The 18810-nt window shown below is 46.2% G+C and overlaps 1 long non-coding RNA gene across 1 annotated transcript; it reads left to right on the top strand.

Moving 5' to 3' along the window:
• Positions 1-2271: 2271 nt before the first annotated feature.
• LOC308041208 lies at positions 2272-12934 on the top strand. Its single transcript, XR_013922208.1, has 5 exons — positions 2272-2436; positions 3868-3987; positions 5300-5485; positions 5623-5753; positions 12596-12934. It is a non-coding gene; the product is annotated as an uncharacterized lncRNA (long non-coding RNA).
• Positions 12935-18810: the final 5876 nt, after the last annotated feature.

The raw sequence follows: 18810 nt of genomic DNA on the forward strand, positions 1-18810 counted from the left end.
TGTTCTGCAGCTATAGGATGACCATGGGGACCGGGGAAACCATTTACTACATTTCTAAGAAAAGATGTCAGGATCAGTAGAAAAGTTCAGAGGTGACAGCCTGCCTGGGCAAGGTCAGGATCTCCTCTCCAACTGGCCCTGTGGACTCTGACAATTCTCCTTAGAAATGACTTTGCTTCACCTCCCGCTAGCCCCACTGTATGCACCCATATTAACATCGTGTACGCATCATTTCAAAAAAAATTAGCTTATTCCTCCAAGGTGGAGCTTGTTCCTCCGTCTCCCTCTTGTAAGCACTTCTGAGTTGTGCGGCCACTGTGGAACACCCTTGGCTAACCTGGACTATCTCAAATGAAGCTTTCAGGCCTTTGAATGTTTTCACAGTTTCCTAGCGGGGCTGAGCGCCCTTCCAAATTGTCAGCCTGACGCCACCCATGCTGATTTATGTTCCCTGAGAAATGCAATCATAACTATTTCCATTAAGAGAGCCCTCAAAACCGTAAATGGCTCCAAAGTTGTGAAGCATTCCCCAGTCTGGGACTGCAATGCCCCTGTCTCCCTAAAAACTGCCTGTTATGTTTTCCTGAATTTGGCAGTATCCAGTGCTTCAGCTAGAACGATGTTTTTACTTCCAGCACGTGCATGCAGACAAGGCATAGTATCTGCGTACCTTGACATGACACCCACACTTTCAGACTCTACCAGGGCTACTTTCTTCTGCTAAGACTTCTCCTCAGGTAAGTGCCTCTTTTGATTGTGCTGTTCCTTCCTATATTTGCTCACCTACTTCAAAAATAAGCTCTTCAGAGCCCAGGATACTATCATTGTTTTTCGGGGGCTTGTTGGGGGTTTGGCTAGTAAAGAGGGCACAATTCTTGCATGGTTCTTAGGAAAACACGCTTTATTTCAGACACAAGCAAACTCTAGCTTGTACTTAGCATATGCGAGCTGCATTCACCTATGGAGGTATATAAAGGGTAATGATAATGTTGCCCAGAAGGCTAACACATCAAAGGCCAAGGAGCAGTTAAAATGTATTACGAGCTGTTGGCAGTGATTGTGGGGGGTATTTGTGTATTGCTGGTTTGGACAGCCTGAGTAAATGAAAACCCTCTGGATTAATTGGTACACCAAAGAGATGTGGAGGAAAATGGAGGCCGAGGGAAAAATGGCAAACAACAGAAAATGCGGATAGCTGGGTGTGCTGACCTGTGGTGGGGCACTGCTGATTAATTTGTGGCTCCCCACCGTGCCCTGGGGAGCCACTGGGAGCTGGGGGAGCCCCACCAGCAGCTTGCCCGGCACTTCGGTGGGTGTGGGCTGAGCCCCACAGGCAGCATCTGCAGCACTGCTATTCCGGCACAGCTGAGTGGGTAGTTAGAGGTGAGACTTACCAGGTGTCTTGTGACACCTGGACACCACGGGACAAGAGTTTAATTATTTTTAATGATGTGGGGGCTGGGGGAGGGAGAGAGGAGGCTGTATGGTGCCTTGTGTAACAGAGAAAATGAAGCTGGGAACTTCAAGATTGATTTTACACAGAGACTGCTGGCTGAATCAGATGACAACCAATGTGGACAATATTGAACGATACAATCCCATCTTTTACTAGGGCACCCATATTCCAACTACTAATATGTGTTTTATTACTAGTGTTTCAATGATACACAAATGGCATCTAACCCAAGCATTACAGTGACAGCCATACAAGCACCAATCATAGTGGCTCATTCACATGCTAATAGACTGGCTGGAGAAGGACCGCCACCTCTCAACGCAGCATGGTCACACCAGGTGAGTTCTGCCCTTGCAGACCACCTGACTGCTAATGAAGGCAGTGTCCCTATGTCGATGGCAACTGGCACTGACCTGGGGGTGTTTCACCCATCCACACTGGGGTTGCAAGGAGAGAGTGTTCTTGTCTTCTCTCTGATCACCAACTGGGTTCACCAATGGGTTTCCAAACAAACCTCTCCAAAGGAAATCTGACACAACTTGTGCTTGTTATCAGTGATCCCTCTTCTGGACATCATGTGGGTCAGCCATTGGTTCCTTCCTCAGTCCCCTTGCCACAATCTCACCTAGTCATTACTGATTCTGGTAGATCACACTTTTCTACTGCCAGCCTTAACTAGACACCTCACAGTCTGGGTGATTTCCTCTTCTGTTACACCAGTTCCCCTGCAGCTCAGCAGTTTGCTTCTTTCCTATACCAAACAAATTAATTCCCCACTTCGCATATTTGTCTCTTGCAGACTTGAGGAATCCTTGTTGTAGGAAGAAAAGCACAGAAGGTGGTGTGTTTTTGGTCACCTGATGATTTACAACCTCTCTTTCTCCACACATTATCCCTCCAGTGCATGGAAGAGGAGAAGGAAGAGTCTTCTCAATCTGGCAGGTTCTCCAGACCATGTCCTTCTCCTGGCAGCTATGTGGGTGAGATGGGGATGGAAGGTAAAACAACACTGGGTGGGAGCAAATTCCAGAGGGACCTTTCTCTGTGCTTTTCCTGAATACACTTAGGAGAAAATTACATGAGGAAAGAGTTGGCAGAAAGACAGAGAAGGAAAGCGCAATGCTGTATGCAGCGGTAACTGCGTAGGTAGGGTTGCTTCTCTCCCCAAAAGCTTGATTCCTGCTGACCCAAGTCTGACAGGCTCCTCTCTTGTCTCCCAGCTCATAGTCACAGATGATTTAAAACATGGCTCAGCTCTGCAGCCTCCGTCACTACCCATCCCACTGCCCCTCTGCTGGCAACCTCCTTCCTTCCATGGGTGACATAGTAAAAGCCTTGTTTTCTGCTTGTGCCAGGGAGCGTTGTAGCAGGGTGGCAGAAATAGCAATCTTCTACACTTTTTTCATATAGTGAGGGGATAAGAAAAAGCATCACCAAATTATTTCTGACATGTTCCTGAAAAATTCCTTGCTTCTGCCATAAATCTGTGACATAAAGAATCTGTTTTCAGTCATAAAGCTAAAGACAAGCACCAATTTAAAAATCTATTTTTAAAGCAAATTGCATTGTAATTTGTAATATTAAACTGAAGTTTTTAAAGTGCTCTCATCCTTCGTTTTTAGTGCCTAATGATGAAGTGTTTTCTAAAGGTGACTAAGCATAGCTCAAAGAGTCTTAAATATATTTATTAGCTTATTAAACGTAATTAATTGAATCTGGTTGCTAAGATTAGCTGTGCCTTCGCAAGTGAAAAGCTCTTTTGGTTAGTTAGACAGTTTCTTCTCAAAGAACAAAACCGCAACATTAAAATATACACAGCTTACTGAATAATCATGTTATTTGTCAGACAAGCAGAAGAATCACCACTGAAGTGCTCTCAAGGAGCCAAATTGGGTAATATACATAATTAGGCCCCATTTGATTAGATATGTGCCCATGGTAACAGCCACACTCTTGATCCACATATTAGTACAGATTTGAAATAATCTTCAAGGGGGATGATGACAACAAAGCACATCTGAAGCTTAACTGGGGAGACTTTTGGAACATAATCAACATGCTGATTTCCTCTGTTCCTGTGGTTATTTTTTATTTTATCTTGTTATCTTTTACTTTTAAAACAATGCATGCCTTGGTTCTCAAAGGTGATATACTGCTTCCACGAAATGTCACTATACTTTTATCCCTAAAAGGAAGATCTCTTAATCATCTGCATCACGTTTTAAGCCCTAAAACCTTCCTATATTTAGGGATGCATCCCAGCAATTGGCAAGGCTGCTGCAAGCTGCTCCTAGGAGGTGGGAACAATCATCACCTGGAAGCCAGCCCATCGCAGATCCACTCTACTCTTGCAGCCCAGGACAGCCCAGTGATGGATAAGGCCTTCTAGATGTTCTTTTACGCTTTTGCAGGAGCCTCATGAAGAGAGTGCAAGGTCTCAGCAAGAAGACTGATTCTGCATCAGATCCAAGCCTCTGAGAGAGCCTGCAAGCGCTGAGCTACTGCCAACCCACAGGGAATGAGTCCGGAGGGTACTGTTTGGGTAACAGCAGAACCCAAGGGAGTTTATTTAGCTGTAGATGCAATATGAATTGTTCCTGCAGTTTATTTTTACATGCTTAGAGGGTGAATGAGTTTGGAAGAGCTGGAGAGAATCAGAGAATTAGCAGAATGAATTATTATTACGGGTTATTTATACCAAATGAGAAAAATATATCTCCTGGTGCAACAGTCTATGTCCAGGGCTAATGAGAATTGCTGCTTTTGCAGTAATGCCTACTGGGAAATACTTAAAATAAGCTTTTTACCCCAATAAGGAAGAGACAAAGATATGGAAAAGTTCTCCCAGATGAAGGCACCAGGGAGAGACTGGTCTGTAGCAAGGAAACCTACACAATGGCTGCTGAGGGTCTGGCAAGAGAGGAATGTGGAGCCCCAGTCCTGGCCAGTCTGGTTCAGAGGACTAAGGTGTACGTGGCTAGTCTGGTTGTGTCAGCTATCCCACCAGTGCAAGAGAGCCACAACATTCCCATGTGCAGACACCTCACCTTCTAGAAACAAGATAGGACCTAGCGTCAAGGGACCCTGTTTGGAGATATGCGATGGAGAGGAAATCAACACTGAAAGACTGTGAAAAATAAATGCACAAAAATGATCTGGGATGTCTTTTAGCTTTTGGGAAGAAGAGGGCTATCCCAAGCATATGGCAAGCACAGAACAGCTAAAAAGCTTTGGTGAGGGGGTGCACAGGGGAAGACTTTATTCCATGGTGTGCCTGTTACCTGGCACAGAGGAGGGGAGCATTTTCTCCTAGGAGCCAGTGACACAGTTATGTTCGCAGCCTTCAGCTGGAGGGCAAGAACACTGTAAGTCACATCCACACAGAATTGCCAAACTGTTACTAGATGCAGTGTTAGGATTACACCTACTGAGATGAAAATTAGACCTACGGATCCACCTCAGGCATGCAGTGCATGATTATGAGTGTGTCACCTTTTTCCATATTAGTGTGCTCTTAACCACACTTGGGGGACAGGATCTATAATCCTCAGCAATATAAATTAAGATCACTGGTCAAATTACAGTAAAGTGAAATTCCCATATGCTTGCCTTTTCTCTTTCAGTAAGTGTTGTTTTTAGCATTGCCCCTCAAAGCAGGGGATTATTCAAACCAGTTCCTCATTATTCACATCAGCATCAAAATATGAGGTCTGAAATAGGTCAGACCAAACTCAGTGTCTGCCCTTACCAAGAGCGGGAAGACTCTAAAGGGAACTGGGTTGTGTGTGAACCCTGTGGTGATGGTAGTGACAGCTATGCCAGCCCTAAACACTCTGTTTTTAGGGAACCTTATGGACAGCCACCACCTGTATTTGACAGCACGCTGGTGCTGGGTACGCCCCGGCACTTGTGACCTCCTGCAGACTGAAGCGTGTCCTCCAGTCATGGGGCCAGAGGCCAGGCAGCTGTATGGCTGGTGAAACCAGTCTGAAGAGAGGCCTGAAGGTGCCATGGAAAGGCACAGTGAAGGTACTGTGTGTGCAAGTGCTTATGTACATATGTATCTACATATACATATGCACCTACAGGCAATATCGGTCCCTCCTGTGATAAATAGCTCAAAGTTGAGCTATGTGAAAATTTGAATTTATGCTTGTGTTTTCCAGAACAGAACAAACTGGGGCAAAAAAATAGGAAAAAATTGTTTCCTGGAATTAAAACAGTCATGTTCAGAAATGTCTCCATGTTCTGTTTTGACATTTTTTGGATCAAAGTGAAGCATTTTGACGTTTCTGAGGTAGGAATGTTTTGTTTCAATTTGTTGAACTGACATGAAATGTTTCGTTTAAAGTCTGCTTAACATTAAAGTAGGCAGCGCCTTTCCTTGGGTTTGGGTCCCATTCTCTCTTCTGGGCTGTGTTCCCTGGGAGCTCTGCCCAGCTCCCATAAAGCTTGGGCAAGGTCCACGTTGTTCTCAGTAAATGCAGCTCAGCCGCAAGCCCCACGCACAGGAAAGTAGAGAGGCCTTTTCGGGAAAGTTCATTTTGATGCTGAACTTGACTAAAATGAAAAATTTTGGGGCAGCTGAAGCAAAGGGCTCTATTCTGGTTCACCTCCAACAAAACAGCATTTCTTGTCAGCAGCATCTCTGTCTTCCCACAGGCACTTTTTGTGCTGCAGAAACTGTTTTCTGATCAAAAAAGAAGGAGATCTCCCAGGGAGTGCCTGCATAGGTGTTGACATGATCTACACTAATGAGCTTTCTGAGGGCTGCAGACTGGACCCCCAGAACTTAGTGGGGAAGGTGTCCTTTAGTGTCAGTTGAGCAGATTCTCCAACAAGCTGAAGATCCCCACTCGCCTACTTGGGGCTGGCTGAAGTCAGGGCAGCCTCTGTCTGGCTTGGCTGTCGGTGAGGATGGGGAGGGGCTGCAATAGGAACAGGAGTTTCTCTTAGGACATCAGCAGACTCTGCTCTTTTTATAGAAGTGGCTGTAGGGTCTTCCTGGGATTTCTGAAGAATTTTACCTGAAAGTCCATCTAAAAGTTGCTTTGGTTCATTCTCAACAGCTCTCAATAGGACCAGGCAGATACTACTACTTACTGTGGGGGATAATTGAACCCTTCTCCCTCCCCCTTTCCTGGGCAACAGCTTCAAAAGATCTCTGATTTTGCCCACCAATCAAGCAATCTCATTTGCAAAACAACTGCAAGGGCCCTTCCAAAGCAGAAGGCCAGGTCCTTTGTTAAATACTCGCTTTTGGTGACACAAAGGAACCATAAAGGTGATGGAGCTGCAGCCTGGACAGCCATGTTTCCTGGACTGTGCAGACTGGCCTCCCTCCCCCTCCCGCTGTAATTTCAGACCCCCAGCCTAAGGATTATGCAGGGCTTGAGCCAAAGGAGAACAAGGTGCATTGCAACTATTCTTAGCTCCAAAAATTATTCCTGGCTTTGCTTTGAAATCTGAACCAGGCTTAATTTCTCTCCCCCTTCCCCCAGTCTGTTTCCTCTTCTCTTTCATGTACCTATTTGCATAGACTGTCATCGTAAGAATCTCCATTAAAATTGAAAGCCTCCTTCCTGCATGTCACCTCTCGCAGCCCCCTTCCGCTTGCCCTGTGTGACTTTTAGAGGGTTGGAGAGCAAAGGTCCTGCACTAGCATCGCCTCTCCGAGCCCTGCATTCCCCCACCATCAGTCTTGCTCCTCAGTTGCTATAGGAACACCTATCAACTTGGGAGTGCCAGAGAAAAAGAGCAGAGAATTATCTTAATTATTTAACGATTGATTAATATAAGTTTATAGAGCTCTTCAAAACTGTGCATCTTTCTGTAAATTGTTTATTAACTGGGCATAATTTGCTGAATATCCTCCAGTCTCATTGGTTTCACAGGGAGGAAAGGGTGGTAGCTGGCTTGCAGGTTTTGTGATAATTGTATTACTAAGAGTGTTAGTAGTTCAGCTTCAGGAAAACAATTTAAATATGAGCCTCTGTTTCAAGTTTTTGTAGGCAGAGCTGCACCCAACACCTGCCACTGAGGTTGCTCAAATGCCTCCATGATAAAGACCTGTGTTCAGCTGTTCTTTGGTGGATTTTTCCCACCTGGAAAGAAAGGCGAGGCTTGCTTCTTGAGGCTGGGTAAACAGAGGAGGCTTGGGAGAGTGCTTGCAGCTGGTGGTGCAGTGTCTGGTTGGTATGGGGAGGCTTCTGGCTCAGCTGCTTCTCTCCTGCTGAGTGATGGTGTTTTTTGTCAGAAGGTCACGGAGGCTGTTGCTAAAATTTTTGTGCTCTATGCCTGTAGTAGCAGGTTGGAAGGACTGTACAGGCAGGCTGTGTTGGCTGGGTGAGAAAGCATGGAAGCAGGAGCATGGTGCTGTGCCTGCTGCCTTACTCCCATGCCCACTTAAGGATGCCAGCTAGACCCACACCTGCTGCCCATGCTGGTTGTGGATCCCGATCTTTCCCCAGCCTGACCCAGGTGACCTGCTGGAGAGCCACCCTGCCCCTGCTCCCTCCAGCCCCCAGGATCTTCAGGCACTGTGAACCGTGAGTGCACAAAATCCACCAGGACTTGTTGTGCAGCTCCCTCTCCTGATGCCTGGCCTCTCTCCAGATGTCTCCATCTCCTGCTAACAAGCCGACACTATCCCAAAGCGGGATGCAAGGAAAATGCAGACTGACCGCCTGAGGAGATCTGCTTCACCACAAGCACAGGATGCTCTGGGACATGTGACACATTGCCCTGCACACTTGAGAAATGAGACTTGCAGTCTGAATGGCTTTGGTGTGAGGTGATGTGTACCTTGGAGAGCTGTCGGGCTGGTATGACCTCAGTGTCGAGCCTGAATGTCTGTGTAGGTGCAGGTGGTGAGATGGGCTGATGCAATAGGATACAGGCAGCTGCTGAAAGCTGGTGCTCCCTGTCTGGCTCATGCAGGCTCCTTCCTCGAGTACGGCCTGTAGCACCATGGCTGCTGTGATAGAAGATGATTGGGAAGTTAATAATTGTAGATGGTGCTTTTGGAGGGGCTGCTTTCCCCAGGTACTGCTCTGTACGAGCACTAAAGACCTGTGATGCCGTGAGATGGGTGTTGATCAGGTGTGTGGTGTGCACAGCTCCCTAGTTTTTAAGTGGAAGTACAGAATGAATAGGGAGACTTGCAAAACAGAACAGATTTGCCCTGGATTCCGAGTAGTATTTAGGAGGTATTAAGATCTTACTCATTTTAAGTACTCTCAGGCTTCTCAGTCCCTGTGAATCCATCTGCTGTAGAGCAGTCATCCCATAAAGATGCGTTCACATGTGGCAGCCACCTTCCTGGTTTGTTTATAGGGCTAGATCAAGGATTGCCACAGAAAGTTCTACGCTCCAGCTGAAGAAAGCAGGATTAGGTTGTTATTCTGTAGTAGTTCAGCACTAGAGGGGGATGTAGCATGTGCTTTCCAGCACATTTCATAAGTCCATGCAACAATATTTTACAGCAGTATTTATGAGGAGGCTGTTTTTTTAATTGCTGACATGAAGATTTTTTTCTCTTGCAGGGACAATTTTCTTGCATAGGATAAAAATCAGAGAGGCTGCTATTTTCCAAGCCTTAAAATACTGTGCTTGTAGCCAATTAATTTTGTTACATTTAATGTGTGTCTTGGATATTGGGGCCTCAGAACTTAAGGCGATTCTCAGGTCCTTCTTTTTTTTTTTTTTTCTTTTTTTGTCTTACGTGAACAAACAGCAAACAGAAGTTGTTCTTTAGCTTGGCCGTAGCTCTAGTCCAGGCTGCTGGCTGGAAGGGCCTGAGTTCTGTCCTTCTTTCCATGGGGATACCCCATGTGCTGTGCCAGGGAGCTGCAGCCTGATTGTGTCTATGCGTCCTGCAAGGGGCTGACTGAAGACATTAAAGCTGAATCTACTCAACTCTGCTTGCTCGGAGAGCTGCACATTTCTGTTCCCAGTAAAAATGGCTCTTTAACTTCACAGACATACCAGTAATGAAAAAAATAACCCAAAGCCAACAGTTGTCTGCTTCACACACGAGCAAAACGCTTTGCCAAAAATGCTGCTGCCTTGTGGAGGTTTTACAAAAGCTGGACAAATCCTTGTTCTTATTTTTCCCTCTTCTCCAGTGAGCAGTTCTCATACCGTGTTTTACTCCACTGTGCAGGAGTGTGTCATTGTGGGGAGGTGACTTGCTAGCCTGTGAGCCCAGGGAATTTCCCGATGCATTTGGGTATGGCATCTTGGGAGAGGAGCGGTCTGGCTGCTGTGTGCCACACATCTGCACAAACACAGCTGTAGAAGAAAGTGGGAATGCCACTTGCCGAAGAAAACCTGCATTCAGGCCAGTGGGTACAGACTCTTACAGATCCAAGTTTTGTTGGTTTGCTGTCTATGGGAACCCTTGGTACACAGCTCCATGTCCTTTTCTCCTTCTTATACCCTGGACATTGCAGGGGGCTGCGGTTCCCACCTCGTGCTGAGGGCAATGTCGGCTAGCCAGAAAAGATGTTCCCATTCACATTTCCACATAGAAACTTTTCTTCCCCTACTTTTAGTGCCTGTAATTACCTCTTTACTCCAGTGCCAGCCATCTTCCATCAGGCATCATTATTAACAGAGAGAAAAGAGAAGGGGGGAGAGAGAGCACCACAAAACTTAATTTAATCGCAGCACCCCATGCTCAATTTAACAGACACAACAGCTCAGAATGGGGTCCCTGTGCAACGGGAGGGCAGGCAGTGGAGTGTCCCTGGAAAGAATTAATTGTGGATGACAACGTGTAAACAGTGCGGATGAATAGGGCACGCAGGTGTGAGGCACCGGGGCCATCCCGAGGACTTTTTCACACGAATTTCAGCTCCTTCACTGCTGACCTGCTCCCGAAAACGTGATTAGTGTCGGCGTTGGGAAACCATTCAGGGTGTCAGGATTTGGCACATATTAACTAGCCCTGGGGGAGAGGGGAGGGAGTGCATGGGGGCTATGAAAGAAGGAAGTCTGGCGGACAAGGGGATTGTTAAAAGGCCAGAAAATCCTCATTGCTCCGAGATGCCCTCTCTGCTTGGAGCAAAATGGAAGGGAGTCGAAGCAGAATAGAAGTCTGAGGCATCCTAGCCCTAACTGAGCTGTGTGGAAAACAAGGCATTGCATCGTGGAATATTTTTCTTTTGGTGTCCATCATAAATATTGATGATGTTTATATTACTGACTTTTTCTTGGCTGTAGCTTTCACAGTTCTAGACACTTCAGCTCAAGAGATAAACAGTCAAAACAAGCAGGAAAATTAATGACACAGCAGCACTGAGAACAGGAAATATCTCCTGGGTAACATATGGATGTTATTCAGCGTGCAAAAATCCCCCTTCATCAATACATACTCTATATGTAAGGTGATACATACAGACAGAGGGCTGTATAATGGGCCCAATTTACCAAGCGTGGGGCTAGACACTCTTAAATTACGTTTTCCATGCCAGCCCAGCCTTCTGCATCCAAATGGAGGATAGAAGTGTAAAGAGGACATAAGGTTACTGATCTTTTTTTCCCCACTTGGCAGAAGGATGTGAGGGGAAGGACAGAACATGAGGTCTACCATGAATACCGGTGCCTCTGCTTGACTCTGTTACGCTCTTTCTCCCTTGCTGGGAACCCTTTTGCTGCCTGTGTTGAGACTTGGGCAGCATGGCAGGGCTACTGTGCAGATGCCTGCTGAGATTCCCAGCCTTGCACTCCCTAGACTGCTGCAGCCCAAAAGCTCCAGCCTCACCTAATATAGCAATAATAAAAGTTATTCTAACTGCAAACGTACCTGTGGATGTCAAGGTGAGGTTGGATTCTTGCTGACCTGGTGAAGAAAAAACGGGTATTGCCACTGGTACTGGTCTGGCAGTGCAGACAGCTGTGCGGGATGCAGAGTGGTCCAGCTTCTTGCTAGGCTGTTTCGGCTTGAAGAGATGAAGTAGGTGGTGAGGAGGGGACATTAAATATCAGCACAGAAACCATGAAGGCCAGTATGCCCAGTAGAAATCTCACTTAAAATTCAGACTTGAACTTAGTTAATTGCTGTTGGAAAATTAGCTACTTATTTTGTTCAGTAACCCACACATATGCGACAGACTAGTTCAGCATCCTTTTGAGGAAAGGCTGTGGCTATCGCTGCCTCCAAGGGGTGTTGTGGGGCTGAGGTTACATGGGGAATTACCATGCTCGAGCAGTGGAAGTTTTGCCTTTGGTTCTGATTGTGGCAACTGTAGATGACTTTTCTGGTAAATCACAGCAATGGTTGTGTGGGAAGTCTGTAAGTGCTAGTGTGACCTGGCAACGCTCGTGTGCTCAGCTAAATCATTAGCATAAGGGCAAAACTTGTTTGCTGCTAAGGCAAATGATATCTTGATTCATAAGAAACAAGAAATAGTGGTACAGGCTTTATTCAGTGCACATCTTGGGGAGTCCAGTCCTGCAGCTCTTGAGATGGGACACTCTCTGCCTAATAAGCTTCCCAAAAGCTGGATACCCAGTTGAAGCCACTTATCTTGATTCCCTCTGGGAATCCAGAGGGTGCAGCATCTCACTTGTCTTACATGCCATCAACAGGGACGAATGACAGTTACTGCATTGCAACCTGCTTGACTGACTGCTGTTTCCAAAAATGATGATCAGTGCTACTGTTATTTCTTCCCATGGTCTGTCCCCCATCAGATGTTCCCCTCTCCCTGCACCAAGATTTCTGCCCTCTCAGAGTGCAGCTACTCTTGGGAAAGCGGATGCTCAAAGGATTTTTTTCCTATGAACTGTGCACAGTAGGTCTTTTAAAAACCATTACAGAAATAAGTTAATTCTGTAATGGGTGTTCTTGCCAAGGTGAATGTGATGTTTTTCAGGAGGGTGAATTAGCCTTGTTGCCCGAGACAAATTCCAAGATATTGGCTTCCTGCAGTTTTCACGAAAGTGTGTTTCATTAGCTGCAATATGGCTGTTTCTCAGAATCCTGAGTTCGATGTGGTGGTGCCTGTGTTTGGCCAAGTGCTCCTTATGCTTTCGAAGCCCTTCTTTTGTTTGTTTTTCTTTTCCCCATCATTTGCATGGAGTCATTATTTTGAGAGGCATTTGCTCATATTTTCACTTTCGCTTTTCTTTGAGGAAGAGTAATGTGCTCGACATCTCACCAGTTGGACAGCAGATAATTTATGCACTGGAAGGAAGTGGTCTGCAGAGGTCAAGGAGATCAGCCCCCCAGACAACTGACCTATGGACTCTTGCAGGCAACGAAGGACTGTCTCCCGGCAGGCTTTGTGTATTCTACAGTAGGAGCAAACTGGACCTTAACTGATACACCAACAAAGACTGTTTTATCAGAAAGGCTGTAATACTTCATCAGCTAGAGGACCCAAGAAATGTTCTTCATTTATACTTAGATGTATTACTGGATCTTCACCCGCACTATAATTAAGGTTCTACCACCTGTCCATGGCCCTGCCATAACTCCCTGTGGGAAGCTTTCCTTGGGGCCATCCCACCATGACAGTGCTGAAGCCCTAAGGCACTCTGATTCAGAGCTGTCTGGATAGCAGGACCATTCTGGTTTGTTTGTGGACCTTGGTCCTAGCTGAAGAAACTGATGCCACACCAGCAGCATCAGCTCTGCTGATGTTTGCCAGATGAGGACTGAACTAAAATGCTGATTTTTCATTACTCTGTACATTTTTTTGTGCAAAATCTTGCTTTACAGCTATAGAACCAAGGAAGGCTCTGTTGAGTTGCCTTAGTTCAAGAATGGAAGAGATGAGGCTCATGGGAGGTCAATAATTTGCAAGCAGTGAAAATGGGACAACTGAAGAAACTGAGGATGTGTCTCCCCAATCAGTTGTGTTAAACTTAAGACCATAGCTGTAGCTTGAATTTTTCACAGAATCCTCACAGCACTCCAAACTGCAATTGCATATGAAATATGCTCATGTGGTGACAATGTGCCCTTTCTTGTAGGTTCTCCAATAAGTGCAACTGTTCTCAGGCTTACTGAGAAACCAGTGCAAGGAGGGACTCAAGGATATTTAGAAGTCATATATGGATTTACCTCTTCTCCAGCGAACACCACTGCTGTTTGTGGTACTTAGCATGGAATCAGGTCCTGGGCAGGGTGGTGGAGAAGAGGTTGGGCTGCTGGGCACTGTGACCTTTGCAAAGGTGCTGATGGAGTTCTGGTGCAGGCAGAAAGATCTACTGCCATCACAGGATGCATCACAGCTTGCATACAAGCTCATTGTGGCTGTGGATTAAGTGATGGATTTACCTGCAAAAGTCTGAACAGTTTACATCAGAATTCCTGATGATATTCTTAAATTATGGTGGCGTTTATGTTGCTTTTCTTGTCACTGCTTTTTTCTGACATGAGCTGACCTTTCTCAAGCTTACCAGCTTGTTGACTGAGCCTAGACCCACATGTCCCCTGAGCCATGTCTTCAGGTCCATCCCATTGGTTAACCAGGGGAAGAGCTCTGCTCTGGAAGCAGACGTGACTGCGAATGAACTTGTCTGCCTGACATTTCTCGTTTATATGAGAAGGGAGCTTGATGTGACAAAAGGAGAAACCTACCCTTCCCCCAAAACCAGGGCAAAAATATCTAAATTTCTCCATAACAGTGGGGAAAAAAAAAATCCTAGGGTGGCCAAAAAAGGGTGTTGCTTAAAATTAAATAAAAAGGCAACTGGATAAGTAGTTCAAATTGTGGAGAATTCTTCATGGTGGTTTCCTTTGCCAACTGTAGTAGAGGTCCTCAGCTATTACCTTCTTTCTCACAAATGCTTCTGCAGTTGATGTTGGTTATCATATCTGACGAATATGATGATAGACTTGAGTCCGGCTTTGCACGTTTCTGTTCTGCAAGAGAGCATTCAGCAAAATACTTGGCTTCTTTCAGCCCCCTGCCAGTGTCTTGGCAACCCTGAAGTTTCCCAGAGTGCTCTTAGATACAGAATCTCAGTAACTCATTTTCCTTGTAGTGAGGCTGGAGCAAAAGCTGCCTTCAGAAGAAGTTATGGCGGAGAGCAAGGAAACAGGAGATTTGGAGTGAGAGAGAGCTGTCTGCCCTAGGAAAGAAGAGCTGAAACTCCGAGTGCTGAGGACTTCTGTCTTCTCTACACAAAGTCCAAGCTAGAACAAAGTCTAGACGTGCCAGGGGCAAGACACCTGGGAATATGGAGGAAAGGCCGTGATGAAAAATTCACTGCTCAATATGCAGGCCAAGGAGAGATGTCTCCAGGGGGTCATTCATCACTGTAGCTTAGCTGGTCTGTTCACAAGCTGTGCTGGTCTGGCTGCAGGACAGAAATGTAGTGATATAGCAAAAACCAATACTGAGAAATTATGAAAACCAAATTCTCTGCTGATTCACAGGTGATCTGAGGGATGGTGAATGAAATGTTGTGGGACTTGAAATCAAAATGTGTTTCTTTTAATTTGGAAATGGGTTGACTAATTTTGGTAAAATAAGACTCTATCAAACATTCAGCCAAATCTCAGATTAAGTAACTTCTGAGTAACTTGCTTTTCATGACATGTTTTTGAAGTCTGCATTTATAGTTTCTGCTGGGAGAGCTTGCAGAATTGCTACATATCACTTCAGAGACAGTCTTGTTGCATATTTTGTATTTCCTAAGCGGTGTCTGTGCTAAGGCAGAGAAGAGGCAATACTGATTTCTCAGTACAAACAGTTATCCTGGAAGACACTTTTATTGGCTGTAGACCATAAGTTTGAAGGTAGACAAGGCATTTCTCATTTACAAGAGCTTTTCTGTATTAACTGAACTGAAAACCAAAAAAACCCAGAAACCCTCTAAATCCTATCTGTTACACAGCAGCAGCCAGTTGCTATTGCCATCTGACCTGGAACAGGCACCAGCATGGTGATGCTGGGATGCTCCATCTGCCCATCCAGGTGTTTGCTTGCCAGCAAGTGAAAGCACCTCCCCTGCACTCAGGGCCTCTGCCTGGGGTAGATGCAGGTCTGACTCTGCTGGCATGGCCAGAAACACAGGGTTTGGTTTGTTGTCTGGCTTCAGCTGTGGTGATCAAGTGTAGGGCTGCTGGAGAAATGCCCCCAAACAGCTTCAGCCACATAAATTGCATATCCTTTTATCCATTTCTGTGTTTCTTGACTACCTCTTTGACACTCCTACATCTCCCTTTTCCTCGATCAAGGGAGACAAGCTGCACCTAACCACTTTTCCTCATTAGCCCTAGTTTTGCCATATCCATACCTGAATTTGGCATTTCTGATACTGCCAGCCAGGTTATCTCAGCCTTGCATGCTATTACAGGTATTGTTACCGGGCACACTGGCCTGGCGAGGTCCTATTTCCCAGAATGTCCCCAGTGTTCTGCTCCAGCTATCTGTGTGGTTTGGCTGTTGCTCACACACGTCCCCCTTAACCACTTGAGGGATTCAGCCAGCCCTGACAGCACTGTCTGTAGCTTCTGCCAGCTTCTCACAATATTCCCTCTCACATCCAGCTTTCCACATGTCACATCCACTCGCACGCCTATTGGCTTCCACACCTTTACCAGGTAGCGCAACCTCATGCTGGGGTCCAGCTGACAGCCTGGTGCCTGCACTGCTATCCTCATCTTCCAGGGTGCAGCATTATTATTATTTGTTTGTAAGTTATCTATATGAAGACTATTAATATATTTATTTGACAGTGTAAATCTAAGTCATTACTGAAAAGTCTTGCCTATATGAAGAGATATGATAAGAAAGTCAAGGCAGATGTCACCTCTGAGCAGTTTTATGTTCAGCTTTCCAGCTAATGCCAAAACCCATGGCTGTTTAATAACAAAGCGGACTCAAAGAAGGTGGTCGTGAAATGTTTGTGGATGTTCTTGCATGTTCCTTGGCAAGTCTACGGTATCACCTCTAGTACCCCGAGGGTGGTGAAACGATTCAGCTTGGTTGTTTCTTTCACACCTTCAAGAATGTGTGAGGTGTCATTTTGGATCTGCTAAGGATGCTGGATGTCTGCCCAAACCAAAATGCTGGCTATGGGAACAGTTGAAGTCCTTATGAGAGAGACTTGGGGGAGAGGAGGTGAAAGCAGCCAATGGCCAAAGGGAAAAGCACTTGTGAGATGCTCCCTGTGTCTCTGCCCTACCCCTGGCACTCCAATTTTGCATCTCTCCTGAGCCCCAGTAGAACTGGTTCCTCCTGGCCAGCCGAGGACAGGGAGATGTCTTCTCTCCTCAGAGGTGCTGGGCAAGGTGAAGCCACCTGCAGCTGTGCTGCTTACTCCCAAGAGGGCCACGTTGCCGGGGGTAAAGTCCTGTTGGGGGTGGCGGCCATGGCTCAGCAGTCGCTGCTGCTCCACTCAGCTCCAGCTCCCACCAGTGACAGCAGATCCCTGCCTGGCACTGCTGAGCTCTTTGTGTCCTGGGGGCTGGAACACCTGGGGAAAGACCCTTTACAAGACTGATTCTCATGGATCTTGAGCATTAGCACTACAAAATATTGTAATAAGGTAAAGAGCTTGCTCTGAAGCCACAGGTGTGGCAAATGAGTAGGGAACCCACACCTGAGGGGAAGGGATCTAGTTCAGGCTACTGTTTTCTGCCTTGAGAACTGAGACTATCCAGCTGTGATTACTCACTGGGTTTCTATCCCTCCATAGGCTACAAATAGATTGCAACAGCATCACTGGTTAATCTTGCTGCAGTCTTAACATCTGCTCATTTAGGCCTACAGAATATGAGCTCTTTAGGTACAAATCACCTGTTTGTCCTCTATTTGCATGGCAAGATCTTGGCCTGTGTTTATTTCACCAAAGTGTTGGACTACTCAGTCTTCCAAGTAAGAATAAGATAATTTACATCAGCTACCTAGAAAACCCAGAGAAATAGGAATTTTTTTTTTTTTTGAGAAGCAGATTATGTTTAGAGACGGAGACACTGAAATACCTGAAAACACCTACTAACAGAAATACACAGAAACCTCTGTTTAATTGCACCAGAGTCCCATTCTCTCCCCATTTTGGGCACCTTTGTCTTCTTTTGCATATATGAAACGTGAAGTATTTGACTAGTTCCCAACTGAGATTGCACACCCAGGATTTCACCCAGCTTCTCCACTCCAGTTGTGCACACAGCTTTACTGGCTTTGCCAACAAAGGCACTGATGAGGTGTGCAGCCTTGGCTGGTGCTACTGCGGGGCCCTAAACATTTGAGAGGTTAGTTGTTGGTGGCCACAGTCTGCTAAGGCTGCAGAAAGTTTGGCTGAAAATGTTTTCTGAGAAATGTACAAGTAGTACTCTGACAGTATATACGTACATGCTGTTCCGTGCTGCTCTGCCAACTAGCTTTTCTTTGATGCATGGTGCCTGACAATGAGTCTCCATCTTTGGGTCATGTTCAGGAGACATCACTACTGCAGACAATTAGAGATGCCATTTTACAGTGGGCCTGCTGGCTTAGACAGGTATTCAGGGGTCAAACCAAGAGACCAGTGCCAGCATCTGACTTGGCTGGTTCTGCCAGGCCTGAGACAGGCCCACAGGTACCCCTACCAGTGATGCTCTATCTGTATTTTGGAGGCCAGAAGGAACTTCTAGGCTGATTCAGTCATCAGAGGGTCACCCCACCATTAGTAAAATGAGGTGAATTGCACATGTAAGTGGGGAATGGCTGTGTCTTGCTGCTCATGGTGGAGGGCAGTGAGGAAACACTATGCTGGGGAGCTGCCAGGTGAACAAACTCTTTCTGTAGCTCAAAGGTGCAGAGAGGCCTATGGCTCTAATATAATGCCCAGCCTAAAGCTCATTTTAGCAAATGGAGAGCACTCAGAAAGCTTTGTTTCAACCCTGTAGCTTGAACTCATGCTTTGGGCATGACCTGCATAGCCTAGAGGCAATGGAGGAACTTCACAGGAGTGGGGAAGGTCCTGTGCCTCCAGTCAGTCCATGCACCCCCATGGTTGTTGTCACCATCACCCTCTTGCCCTTTCTTCAACAAGCAGCTAAGTGGAAGGGAGGCCTCTTTGACTGCTGGAGTGGCGTGGGAGTGTATTCCTCCTGCAACCCAGGAGCATTTCCGCACACCTTCATGGACTGTGTGGGTCAGGAAGAACCTGTGTAATGAGCATACTTCAGGAGACTGGAAGTTCTGAGGAGATCACAGATACGTCCCCAGGAGGTCTTCTCTTTAAGTCAGGTTGCATGTGCTGTGAGGACTCATTTTCTCAGCAGGGGTGGGAGCAGCCTTTACAGAGCTGTCATATGCATGGGGCTCTGGCACCCACCTGCAGTGCAGTTAAGGTAGGTCTTTGCATCTGGGAGATGTTTACACACACACACAGGAGGGGTGCTTGTA

This window comes from Nesoenas mayeri (assembly GCF_963082525.1).
Source record: "Nesoenas mayeri genome assembly, chromosome: 5".
NCBI lineage: Eukaryota > Metazoa > Chordata > Aves > Columbiformes > Columbidae > Nesoenas > Nesoenas mayeri.